Raw genomic sequence first — 13,651 nt, forward strand, 5'->3', positions numbered from 1 at the left:
GCGAATAGACAAGAAAAAGATATCAAGGGCATCCAGAGAGGTAAGGAAGAAGTCAAGCTCTCACTGTTTGCAGATGGCATGATAATAAATTTAGAAAATCCTAAAGACTCTGCCAAAAAGCTTCTAGAAACCATAGATTCATATAGCAAAGTGGCAGGCTACAAAATTAACATGCAAATGTCAATGGCCTTCTTATACACTAATAATGATAGAGAATAAATGGACATTAAGAAAACAATTCGATTCACATTAGTGCCCCACAAACTCAAATATCTTGGGGTCAACTTAACTAAAGAGGTGAAGGACCTACCAAAATAAAACTACTAAACCCTACTTTGAGAAATAAGAGAGAACACAAAGAAATGGAGATATATACCTTGCTCATGGATTGGCAGGATTAATATTATTAAAATGATGATACTCCCCAAGGCATTGTACAAATTTAATGCAATCCCTCTAAAGATACCTATGACATTTTTCAAAGAAATGGATCAAACACTCCTGAAATTAATTTGAAACAATAAATACCCTTGAATAGCTAAATCAATCCTTGGGAAAAGAAATATGGAAAGCATTACTTTCCCCAATTTTAAACTGTATTACAAAGCACCAGTTATCAAAACAGCATGGTATTGGAATAAAGACAGATCCTCAGATCAGTGGAATAGATTTGAGTACTCAGAGAATGTTCCCCAGACAAACAATCAACTAATCTTTGATAAAGGTGTAAGAATTCCTAAATAGAGTGAGGAAAGCCTCTTCAACAAGTAGTGTTGGCACAACTGGTTAGCCACTTGCAAGAAAGCAAACTCAGATCCCTATCTCACATCATGCACAAAGATCAAATCCAAATGGATTAAAGACCTTGATATCAGGCCTGAAACCATAAAGCATATAAAACAACATATAGGTAAAACACTATATGACATTGAGACTAAAGGCATCTTCAAGGAGGAAACAGTACTCTCCAAACAAGTGGAAACAGATAAACAGATGGAACTATATTAAGTTTAGAAGCTTCTTCACCTCAAAGGAAATAGTGCCTAAGATACAAAAGCCACCTACAGAATGGAAGAAACTATTCATCCAATACCCATCAGACAAGGGGCTAATATCTAAGATATACAGAACTTAATAAGAAAAAAACATATAACCCCATCAAAAAGTGGGGAGAAGAAATGAACAGACACTTCCTCAAAGAAGAAATACAAGTGGCCAAAAGACACATAAAAAATGCTCCATGTCACTAATCATCAGGGAGATGCAAATCAAAACAACTATGAGGTGCCACTTCATGCCACAGAGATTGGCACACATCACAAAGAATGAGAACAAGCAGTGCTGGCGGGGATGTGGAGAGAAAGGAACTCTTATTCACTGCTGCTGGGAATGCCGTCTAGTTCAGCCTTTATGGAAAACAATATGGAGATTCCTCCAAAAACTGGAAATTGAACTCCCATATGATCCATCTATTCCACTCCTAAGGTTATACCCTAAGAACACAAAAGTACAATTCAAAAATCCCTTCCTCAGACCTATATTCATTGCAGTTTTATTTACAATAGCCAGGCTCTGGAAACAACCAAGATGCCCTTCATCAGATGAATGACTAAAGAAACTGTGATGCATATACACAATGAAATATTATGCAGCCACCAGGAGAGATGAAGTCATGATATTTTCCTATACTTGGATGTAGGTGGAATCTACTATGTTAAGTGAAGTAAGTCAGAGGGAGAAAGATAGACACCGAATAGTCTCACTCATCTATGGGTTTTAAGAAAAATTAAAGACATTACTGTAATAAGGCCCAGAGACAATAGAGTTAAGGTCTGGGAGGGCTGGAAGGACTGGCTCACAATTTGAAGCTTACCACAAAGAGTGATGAACTCTGTTAGGGAAATAACTACACTAACAACTAAAATGACAATGTTAAAGAATGAGAGAAGTAGAATGCCTGTAGAATGTGAATACAGTCAAGGGTGGGGAGGAGGGGGGAGCATTGATGGTGGGAATGTTGCACTGGTGATGGGGGTGTTCTGTTTATAACTGAAACCCAACTACAAACATGCTTGTAATCATGGTGCTTAAATAAATATTTATAAAAAGAAAAAAAATAACAATCCCTTTCCCCCAATATAAGGAGAAGGACATGGCATATGCATTTGTACTTTAAGGAGTGGCCAAGTTGGAAGATGCAAGTAGTCAAGACTCAGAAAAAGGCCTGTATATTTTCTGCCTAGTAATAATGCCTAATGAAATCCACTCACTTAGTTTTTAGTCAAATGGAAAACTTCACTCTATTATCAAAAATATGGGTAAGACAGGGGCCAGAGCGGTAGCACATTGGTATGATGTTTTCCCTGCACGTGGCTGATCCAGGACAGACCTTGGTTCGATCCCTGGCATCCCAGATGATCCCCTGAGCCAGGAGCGATTTATGAGCACATAGACAGAAGTAACCTCTGAGAGTCACTGAATGTGGCCCCCCAAAAGAAAAAAAAATATGGGTAAGGCAAAACTATGCTTCCATAGACAAAAATTTCTTTGCTTGGCTGAAGTTGTCTGTTTTTTGGAGCCTAAAGGTCTTTGGAGTAGAAAGACAATCACAGCAGTACCTTTGAGTTAAAATTCTTCTGCAATAGGATAAGGAATGGTATAAAGAGGTTGACATATCAAAGGCAGAGAAAGCAAGCAAAATACTATTTCAATAGTGTAGGTGAAAAGATGCAAATGCTTCAATAGGACTGTGCTAGTGATATGAGAATAATGAGTTAAACAGGAAAGGCATGATGTGTAACTTTCTTAATTGATCAGTTATGGTGTCAGAGTGATAAAGGAAGGAGGAAGTGTTCATGAAAACAATGAAATTCTAACGTGGGTGAGAGGAAGAGCATTGATTAGATTAAAAAATTTGGAGAAGCTGCAGAATGAGACTAGAAAATGCTTTGATGATTTTGAAGTGTCTTAGGAATACCACATTGATCATGAAAGCATATCAAGATGAGAATGGTATATGAATGTCAATATGAGTGGAATGTCAATATGAGATATATCTTCCAAGAAGGAAGCATGGAAGATAGTGAAAAGAGAGTTAGGAACAGAATTTAGGCAGGCACCAAAATTTATTAAGGAAATGGGGAAGGAAGGAATCAAGGAAAGATGGTGAGAGATAGAAAAAAGTAATACTTATAAATAGCAAGAAAGAATTTTGGGGTGACTTTCATTTTTATCCATTTTCATCCCAAAGCCATGTGAGAAATCATTAAAAGGGTCAAATAGAAATCAAAGAACAAGAGAAAATGGGAAACATTGTTAAATTATGTTCTCTGCAAGACTTAAATCAAAGAAACAATTTTGTAGGACCAGATATTTAGCTATATAGGATGCAATGTCTACTATTCACTACTACCATGCATTTGAATTTATTTTTTATTGGGGAATGGGATGGGCACACACAGCAATGCTCAAGAACTGCAATAATGGTTCTTATTGACCCATGTGGAGCTGCGTTCAAACATGTTTTTTTTGCATGCAGAACATATACTCTTAATACTTTGAGCTATTTCCCTCTTCCTCTTTAAATGGAAATAATTCATTATCTCAGAGGATAGCATGAATGTCATACAAGATAATTTAGTTGAAGTTGTGTCACTGATCCTTTGTTGAAAGCCATAATTTCTTTGGGCTTGTTTTTATAATGATTCTCTCGTTAAAAAAAATCCTGTTAGAGCTGGGTCTTGTTGTTGGTCCCGCCGTATCAAGGCTGTCCCGGATGGAGTTTGTTTCCTGCAGCTTTTGTGAAGAGCTGTGCCGTTTCTATGTCGGGGATCAAGGGTTCAAGGCTGGATGAATGGTATCTAATCACCTGAGGTCTAAGTTGATTCCACATGACATATTTTCAAGGCAGGAGATATCCCTATATTGTAAACAACTATGAGTTCCTATCTCTAGTAGATAGGAGCTCTTTTTTTATATATATATGTAAGATTTCCCCTTTACTTAGTGTGCCTTTGCAGGGGGAAGTGGTGCTACATTATAATGTCTGTGTATTTGTGGGTGGACTGATGGGATAACCGAAACAGGTCACATACCCAAAAACGAGGAGAAAAAAAGAAAAGAAAAGAAAAAAAAAAGAAAAAAAAGGAAATTAAAAAATGTAGGTGCTCACAAATATATATGTAGGACAATCATTTAAAAAAGATAAATAAATAAATTAAAAACAAAACAAAACAAAACGAAAAAAAAAAGAAATAAAATGAATTAGCGAAGTTTTTAAGGGACCAAAGTGGTGCAGAGGACTACCTTACATTTAGGGGAGAGCAGGTAAAGAGGTGGTGTATTACAGGTTTGATGCCTATGTTGGAAGTACAGTTTTTCCCATTGTCTTTTGGGTTTTTCTTGTGGTGTGTGGGTTCCCAAGCATCTTCCTAACACATCCCCTGACCTCCTTCAGATTGGTAAAAATTTGCGGCAGGGAGGTCTTGGAAGAGTTCTTGCATTGGGGATACTTTTGGACCTAGGCCCGGTTTCAAGGAAAAGTCCGCGTTAGGGGGAGTTGGTAGGGAGGGCCTCGCAGCATGAGTCCACAGGGGAGTTGGCTGTCTTTTCTTGCAGGAGACGAGGTGTGGGTTTATCTGGGTGCCCCCTCGCCTGGGTGCTGGGTACTGGTTCGTTGGGTAGGAGGTCGATCTTGATGCCTAATAGAATAAGGACTGAGGGTGAAGAATTTTAATATGGTGGGAGATCTGGATGGGATTAAGGGGTGAAGGGAGAGTTGGATTTCCGGAGGGGAAAAAGGGGAAGGTATATGGGAAGGGTATGAAGGGAGAGAAAAGAGAAAATACCTTAGAGAGAAAGGGGAAGAGAAAGGTAAAAAAAGTAATGAGCAGAATAGAAAAAAAAATGTAGTGAGAAGAGAGGAGAGAATAGCAAGGGAATGCTGAATTGATTGAAAGTGTTCGAAGAATAGAGCCTGTAGTTTAATTCTGTACGTCTCAGGTACTGCTTCGGTAGTCCGACTGGTCACGTGCTTCAATTCCTAAATGAAGGTATTACCTAGAGATAAAGTGTATGTTAAAGAGTTTTCTCGTGGCCATCTCATAGTGCATGCAAGGTATGGTATCCCGTGTGGTATCCCGAGTTGCCACCTTAGTTTGTCCGCCCTTTGTATCCAAGGGTGCCTGTGGACAGAAAAGCTGAGAGGTTATTTAAAATATAGTAAGATAAAGACATTAAAAGGTAGTGTTATGGTATGTTGCCATTGCAGTCCGTGATTTCCCTTGGTGTTCTATACTTGTGTTCCTGTATACGAACTCTAAGGGATTATTGTGGGCCTTTGTTGTAGAAGTCTGATTACATACCTGTTCTCTCTATGCTGCCGTTTCTGTTGTTGTTGTTTTCTTTGTGGTATAATGTGTAGTCAAGAGTTTGCATTGTTCCTTTTTCATGTATTTTGGACACTGCTCCCATGTATATGTTGACTATTACAGTGTTCGGAGTTTCTACCCTGTTAAACCCTGTTATTTGATTGTTAGGTATTAGTTGTGTATAAAATATGTGTTCTAGGTGTTTCAGAATAGTGCTACCATTCTGTGTTTTTCTTTTGTCTTCTGACTTACTTCGTTTAACATAACATGATCTAGGTCCATCCACGTTGCTGCAAAGTCTGTGATTGTATCGTTCCTGACTGCCATGTAATATTCCATTGTGTATATGTACCACATCTTAATGATCCATTCCTCTGTTGTTGGACATCGAGGTTGGTTCCAAGATTTGGCTATTATACTGAGTGCTGCAATAAATAGTGGGGTGCATACGTATTTTGGAATGAATGTCCCTCCGTCTTGGGGGTATATGCCTAGGAGAGCAATTGCTGGGTCAAATGGCAGCTCAATTCTGAGTTCTTTGAGCACTCTCCAGACTTTTCTCCATAGATGTTGGACTAGGGGGCATTCCCACCAGCAGTGGATGAGAGTTCCTTTCATACCGCATCCTCGCCAACAAAGGTTGTTTCCATTATTTTTGATGTGAGCCAACCTCACTGGTGTGAGGTGGTATCTCATTGTTGTCTTAATTTGGATCTCCCTAATGATGAGTGAAGGTGAGCATGTTTTCATGTGTTTGTTGGCCATCCTCCTGTCTTCCTCAGAGCTCTAACATGATATCCTGACAACGAGGAAAATGCGAACACCTTGACCTTAGAGCAGATTAGCCTACCTTACCAACTAACGACAAGACAAAACCAGAAGTCTTGGCACCCTTTGGTAGGTCCAAAAACCAAGATCGGGATTTGCAGATGACTGGCTGCTAGAACCACGACCAGACTGTATACATCTTGGGACCAATAAAAAAGCCCTAGTTTAGGGTTTGAACTATGACCTGCACAATAATCATGATCCCCAGTCCCAAAGGTCCGGCAGAGACAATTGTAATGGAATGGGGCTTTTGGAAGCACAAAGAAAGACGCTATCTTTGGTGCCACCCTAGGTTCAGTGCAAAGACCAAGATCACCAACCACAGAAGATGGTTTAAAATGACACTGAGGTAACAGAACCTCTAGAATCACAAAGACTGACTTCATCATAAGTCCCACCTCAGGATCTGTGCAGATACTGAGACTCTAAACACAGAGCAGAAGTCTTCCACACACCAAAAAAAATTTAAAAAAAATAAATAAATAAAAACACCACCGGGAAAGTAAAGGATACTGATCCTGAGCAAAGTCTAGAGTTGATCCCATGACAGTATGCTCCAAGGACGGAGAAACCCCATATCTCTTAGGCCAAGTGAATTCCTTTTCGAATGACCCCAATATTTACTGTGCCAGGGCAGGAGGGAAAAAACAAATACAAAAAAGCACAAAACCTTGGTTATTTTTTATATAAATGTATATATTACCTTCATTTATTATTGTTATTATTATTTTTGATTTACCTATCTATTTTGGTCGATTTCTCTGTTTGGGTGTGATTATTGAAAGTGTTGTCCCCAATTATACTTTTTTTTCTCTTCCATTCTTCTCTTTCGTTATGTGTTATGCCATGTTTCTCAATTCAAGACCATGGCGTGATTTTTGTTTGTCTGTTTTTGTTTTTGTTTTTGTTGGTTTGTTTGTTTTAGCTGTTCTTTGAGGTGCTTATTGATATAGCTGGAGGCCTCACTGGATATTTGATACTTCTTTTGGTACTAGTGGCGTGTTTCACCTTCTTTTTCTCCATCTCCCAAATTGATGATGAGAGCCTTTAGAAGGACTCCGCCCATTTTCGGGGTATTAGACTCTTACCCCAGTTTATTACTTTTCTCTTTTTCAAACAAAACCACGCAACTTGAACTAGCTAGTCCTGCCTCCAGTTAGAGGGGGAAATAAGGGAGGCATCAAGACCAAACAGGTGCAAGACTACTAAGTAGTGGGTTGGATACAGAGGGGACCACATATTCTAGCCACCCTGGGGTGAGGGAAAAGGAAATGGGAGGTAGGACAGAAACGGAGGTGTAGGGAGGACAATTTGGCGATGGGAATCCCCCCTGATTTTATGTAAATATGTACCTAAAATATTATTGTCAACAATATGTAAGCCACTATGATCAAAATAAAAATTAAAAACAAACAAACAAACAAACAAAAAAAAAGAAAGAAAAAAGTCCATTGAGTGGAAAACTTTTCTTTGGCATTTGAGCCTTATAAGAGTAAAAAAAAAAAAATCCTATCATTTCAAAGTATCTGCCTGATTTATTAGATTTGTTTTATATAGGTTTTTTCAGGGATATTGTTTGATTTTAGTTTTTTGGGCCACACTTACCAGTACTCAGGAATTACTCCAGGATAACACCTAGCAGGCTCAGGGGACCATATGAAGTATCAGGAATTGAACCCAGATTGGCTGTGTTCAAGGCAAATAACCTATTCACTGTACTATCTTTCACTTTAGCTCCAGTTGTGTTATTTGATATTTAGTTTTATTAACAACCTTTATGGGGGGTTGGGCCATACCTAATGGTGCTCAGGGGTTTCTCCTGTCTCTACTCCCAGAAATTGCTACTGGTCAGCTAGGGGACCATTTGGGATACCAAGGATCAAACCCAGGTCCATATGGAGTTGGCAGCATGCAAGGCAAACACACTGCCAGTGTGCTATTGCTCTGGCCCCTTATTAACAACTTTGTAAAACAATTTTGTGAATAATATCTAGGTGCAGTAGGAAATAAATTAGTTGATTGATAAAGCAGTCACATTCCATCTGTGTACCCTTTCCTATGGGTACACCTTTGCTTCTCTATGCAGAAAGAATATTTTCTCATATAGACATGATTCAATTATGATATTCACAAGAAAATATTCTTTTTTTTTTTTGGTTTTTCAGGCCACACCCGTTTGATGCTCAGGGGTTACTCCTGGCTAAGCACTCAGAAATTGCCCCTGGCTTAGGGGGACCATATGGGATGCCGGGTGATTGAACCGCGGTCGCGATCTTTCCTTGGTTAGTGCTTGCAAGGCAGACACCTTACCTCTAGCGCCACCTCGCCAGCCCCACAAGAAAATATTCTTACCCATTAAAATATGCAGGTTGGGGAGAAATGGAAAGTCATTAATAGTCATTATAGTATAGAAACTTGTACTAAGACAAGAATCTAATATAATCATGTTGCTTTAGAGAATCGTTTCCTACAACCTATAGCATGAAATACTTTTTTGCATTTTATTATGCATGATTTTCTTATCTGTTATATACTGAAAAAAATTAACAAAGCACTTGCTCGGTGCTATGTGGTAACATTATTTCCAAAAATAAAAATATTGACATTCATATTGATGTGTTACATGAATCAATTAAAAGGATTTTATACTATACAATGGGCAGGTGTTTACCTTGCATGTGGCTGACCCAGATTTGATTCTCAGCAAATCCTATGGTTCCTTTAGCCCACCAGGAGTGATTCCTGGGTGCTAAGTCAGGAGTAATCCCTGAGAACTGCCAATATGGCCTCTCCCCCTCAAAAAAATAATGTTTAAGTGGTGCTTGACTTACTAATTTATAGTGGTCTTGATACCTTCTGAGTAAGCCAGAGTTAAGAAATCTTTTTTGCAAAGGAAAACACATATTGTTTAAGGTAAAATGATCAAGTTCTTAAGTTTTTGAGTGACTACTAAAATTTTTATTTTTCCAAAATTTTAGGTACTGTTTCAAGCAAATGACACTCCATCTCCATACCCACACCTATGTCAATGTCCCTCCACCAATGTCTCAAGATCCTATCCCACCTAATACCACGTTGGCTAACTAATTTGCTGGGAGTGTGGGGATTGGGCCACACCCAGTAGCACTCAAAGCTTACTTCTGGCTCTGTGCTCAGGAATTACTCTGGGTAGTACGCAGAGAATACATGCAGTGCCAGGTTTGGCCACATGAAAGGCAAGAACTCTTCCTGTTATACTATTTCTCCCAGCACTGAAAAAACCATTAAAATTATTTATTTATTTGTGTTTGTCTTGCAAAATGTTTTCTCATGGACATAATTTTAATACCACACCCATCACTCATCCCTTCAATTCAGTTGTGTGTGTCAGTTTCCCTATTATGTTGCCTAACAAACTCATTTTTAAAAACTTAATTATTATGGTTTGAGGCACATGTTTACAACAGTGTTAAAATTTATGTGTTTTGTATACACAATGAACTTGCTCCATGCAATCAAAGTGCCCATGATACTAGACATATATACTTACATTACATGCAACCCACCTTATCAGTCTCCCACACTCCACCTTTGCCAGGCATCCTCAGATCTGTGATCCCTTTATATTTGAAAATAATTAACTAGAAAAGAAAAAAATTGAAGACTACTCTTATTTAAAATAATGACCCATAATATCAAATACATAGGAGTCAACTTAGCAAAATATGTGAAAGACATATGATGAAAACTCTAAATTACTACAGAAATAAATAGGAAACCAAGAAATGGGAAAATATTTTGTGTTTATGGATTGGAAGCAATAACATTTTCAAAATGACTATTCTATGCAAAGCATTAGGTTCATTGTAATGTCCATTAAAATTGGACTACGCCAAATTGAAAACTGTTTCCATGACAAAAAATAACTCAGGATTAAATAAAAGAAACAGTAGAACATATTTGCATGTAATACATTAGATGTAGGAGTATTATACAAAATATAGTAAGTAATGACAAGCTTTACAACAACAACAACAAAAAAAAACCCAATAGCCACTTAAAAAATAAGGAAATGACATGAACAGACACTTTCATGAAGAAAACACAGGACATTCATTTAGCTTAAAAAAAAAAGATTGTTTCTCTTCATTAATTCTAAGGGAAATGCAAATAAAAACCCTTGGTTCTTGAACAAAATAAGATGGTGGAGCATTAAGCAATCAGATTCCTCAGTGTAAAATATGTCCATTCTCTCTCATAGAACAGTCTCTCCTAATCTCACATGTCTGACTCTACCTATATGAGCACACTTAGGAGTATATATACACAAACTCTTAATGCCATTACCTGTTCTTCCTATTTGGCTTCTATAAAAATAGTGGTTTGCAATTGATCCAGACTTTTAAAATCAAAGAAAATATTCTTGCCATTTCAGCCTCTTTCCTAAGCTTGTGACTTTTCTACCTATCACTTTATTTTACATTTACTTTTCTCGAATCAGTGGCTCCCAACCCTGAGATTAGTTTTCACATATTGCTGGCTTCATGCTTCTGAATTCTTATAAAATAATCAGAACTTTATTCATTTTTATATATCAGAATTGTCATCCTTGGGAAGTGACAGCTGAGGACATTCCCTGGTACCTGAGCTCCTTACACCTTGTTATCCCCTTGACAGCCATAATTGCTCTGTGTACTGACATTGTCAACCTTCCACTAACACTTGGGTCCAACACAGCTTCCCCATCTGTTCCTGTGACACCAACATTATGGCCTCTTTCCATGATTCCCTAAATGAGGCGGGAGGAGGCAGTGGAGATGGCACATGTGCCAGCTGGCACCAATAACACAAACCTAGACAGTGATGCATCATGAACCAAGACAAGAGAAAGCAGGAGAAGGGTGATGGCTAATTGTGTCACAATACCACTGTAGCTAGGCACATCCTTCTGCTTAGGAATGCAGCATCAATGGGAGGGGTGTTCCTGAAGAAAATTCACAAGCTTCTTTCTAATGTATAGTCACAAGAATACTCAATAGAAAAGAAACATGAAATTACTTTTTGTATTATTCCATGTTTGCTAGTGTGCATCACTACCCATCATCTTCGGGGAGTCCAGGGGAGATTTTAGGATTGCTTAAAAATTACAGAATGGGGTGGGGGGCAGAGCAGTGGCACTGCAAAGCAATAGGGCGTTTGCCTTGCATGCACTAATCTAGGAAGGACCGCGGTTCGATCCCCCAGCATTCCCTATAGTCCCCCAAGCCAGGAGCAATTTCTGAGCACATAGCCAGGAGTAACCCCTGAGCCTCACTAGGTGTGACCCCAAAACAAAACAAAAACAAACAAACAAAAAAGAGAGAATGGGGTCAGAGAGATAATACAGAGGATAGAGCGTTTGCTTCGAATGCAGCCAGCCCAGGTTCAATTCCCGGCATCCCACATGGTTCCTCAAGCACCACTAGGAGTAATTCCTGAGCAAAGAGTCAGGAGTAACTTCTGAGCACTGCCAGGTATGACCCCCCCCCAAATGACAGAGTGATATCTGTTCAGAAAAGAAGCAAAAAAAAAATAAATAAATAAAATGACATGTGCTAGTGAATCAGAATTTTTTTCTACAACCTGTCAAAATTTTCAAATGCCTCTACCAATTTGAGTCTCCAAATTTCCCCAGTACTTTATGTCTAAAATTAATTTTCTCACTCATATCATTCTCTCTCAAAGCTACTTCTAAGATCTAATTGGTCGTGCAACTCTAACCACAGACAAGTGCATCCATTAGTTGGGTCACCTGTCCCTCTTTTTATTTTTTTTCAGGGGTGGTCTTCCAAGTGCTGCTCTAAAAGCCTGTTGGCCCCTCCTGAATTTTTTATTTTCGTTTTTGATTTTTGGGTCACACCCAGCAGCGCTCAAGGGTTAATCCTGGCTCCACACTCAGAAATCGCTCCTGGCAGTCACGGGGAACCATATGGGATGCCGGAATTCGAACCACCGTCCTTTTGCATGGAAGGCAAATGCTTTTTCTCCATACTATCTCTCCGGCCACCACTCCTGAATTTTTGACCAATGACTCCTCAGTTCAATTCAGAGTGACAGTACTGCTCAGACTTTCTAGTACCAGGAATTACCCAGCTACCCTCGGTGATGCGCAAAGTCTTGAAAGTCACACCCAGTGCTGCTTGAAGGACTTCAAGACTGCAGGCAACGTTGCTTAGGAGGCCTCCAAATCTGTAACGAATGGGTTTGACCTTATATCCATATGTGGTGCTGGATATTGAACCCAGTTCAGCTGCATACAAATTGAGCACCTGAGTACTTCTCCAACCACTATCTCTCATGCTACAGAAAAAGTATTTATCAAGTTTCTTCTCAGCTGTTAAAAGGAAAAGAAATGGGCCAGGTACTTCAAACAGAAGAGTGGCTGGCATGAGGGCTTGAGATAACATGTTGTATGTACAATTTTAGATACAGGGAAGTACACAGGAATTCCAGAGATGATTTGGATGGTCAGAAGTTGTGACAGAAGGTATACTGGATAGAGGGTAGGAAATGTAGATTGGGAAAAAAATCTAATCCCTGAGAGTCAGAGACAACTCATTCATGGGACTGTATATAGTAAATGTAATTCCAATCTGGTTAGAGACAAAAAGTAGTGATGGATGCAGGTAAAAGACAAAGAAAGACCTTTATTTATAGTAGGGTGCTTAGGAGTTTGTACTTGAGTCACAGTACAACTGGGAAATTTCTAAGAACTTCTGAGCCAAAAAACAACATGTTAAAATAGGGGAAATGGAAAAAGGAGATAAATACATTTAACCCAAATTAATCCAAAGCTTAGAAAAATACTGCTTTTAGAGCTAGGCAGATCACTTGTGTTACATGGAGAACTTGATTCAATACCCAATATCACACTACACACTATTTAGGGGCAGGCAGAGAGATAGCTAAAAATGCTAGTGCTTATGTCTTGCCTGCTCTTGGCCTGAGTTTGATCACTGACACATTTTCCCTCAAGTTACCAGGGACAATATCTGAGAACCACTGAGTGTGCCTCAAAAAAAATAGCAGGCAGGCAGGCTAGAAGGGAGGAAGGGAAAGTGAAAATGAGGGAGGGAGAAAGGTAAAAGGGGAGGAAGGAGGAAGAGAGGAATTATGCTTTCAAAGAGAAGAAGAATTGCAGAGTTGATCTCCTAAGAGAGTAGATATTTATCTGGTTGCAGAGAATAGAACTGGATTAAAAATGCTGCTTCAGTGTTGCAGCTGAAATAGAGATGATGATGAGTCAAACTCAAATAATCCCTCTCTGTGTTAGTGTGGAGCTTGTCTGTCTCATCTGTTGCTCTTCTGCTTTTGTAAGGAGCTAGTTTGGCTATCCTTCTCCAGATTGGAGTAAAAAAAATTAATGTTTCTAATTTTATATTTAACCCTGACTGGCTATATAATCTTGGGTTAGTCTTTCAAGTTCTTGGGCTAGA

General features: G+C 38.9%; 1 protein-coding gene across 1 annotated transcript in view; it reads left to right on the top strand.

Annotated features, from left to right (window-relative positions):
* The window catches only part of PLPPR1 (phospholipid phosphatase related 1), a 257,000-nt gene that overhangs the window by 223,040 nt on the left and 20,309 nt on the right, over positions 1–13,651 (top strand). The gene's annotated exons all lie outside the window — the stretch shown is intronic.

This window comes from Suncus etruscus, chromosome 1, assembly GCF_024139225.1.
Source record: "Suncus etruscus isolate mSunEtr1 chromosome 1, mSunEtr1.pri.cur, whole genome shotgun sequence".
In the NCBI taxonomy this organism is placed as follows: Eukaryota; Metazoa; Chordata; class Mammalia; order Eulipotyphla; family Soricidae; genus Suncus; species Suncus etruscus.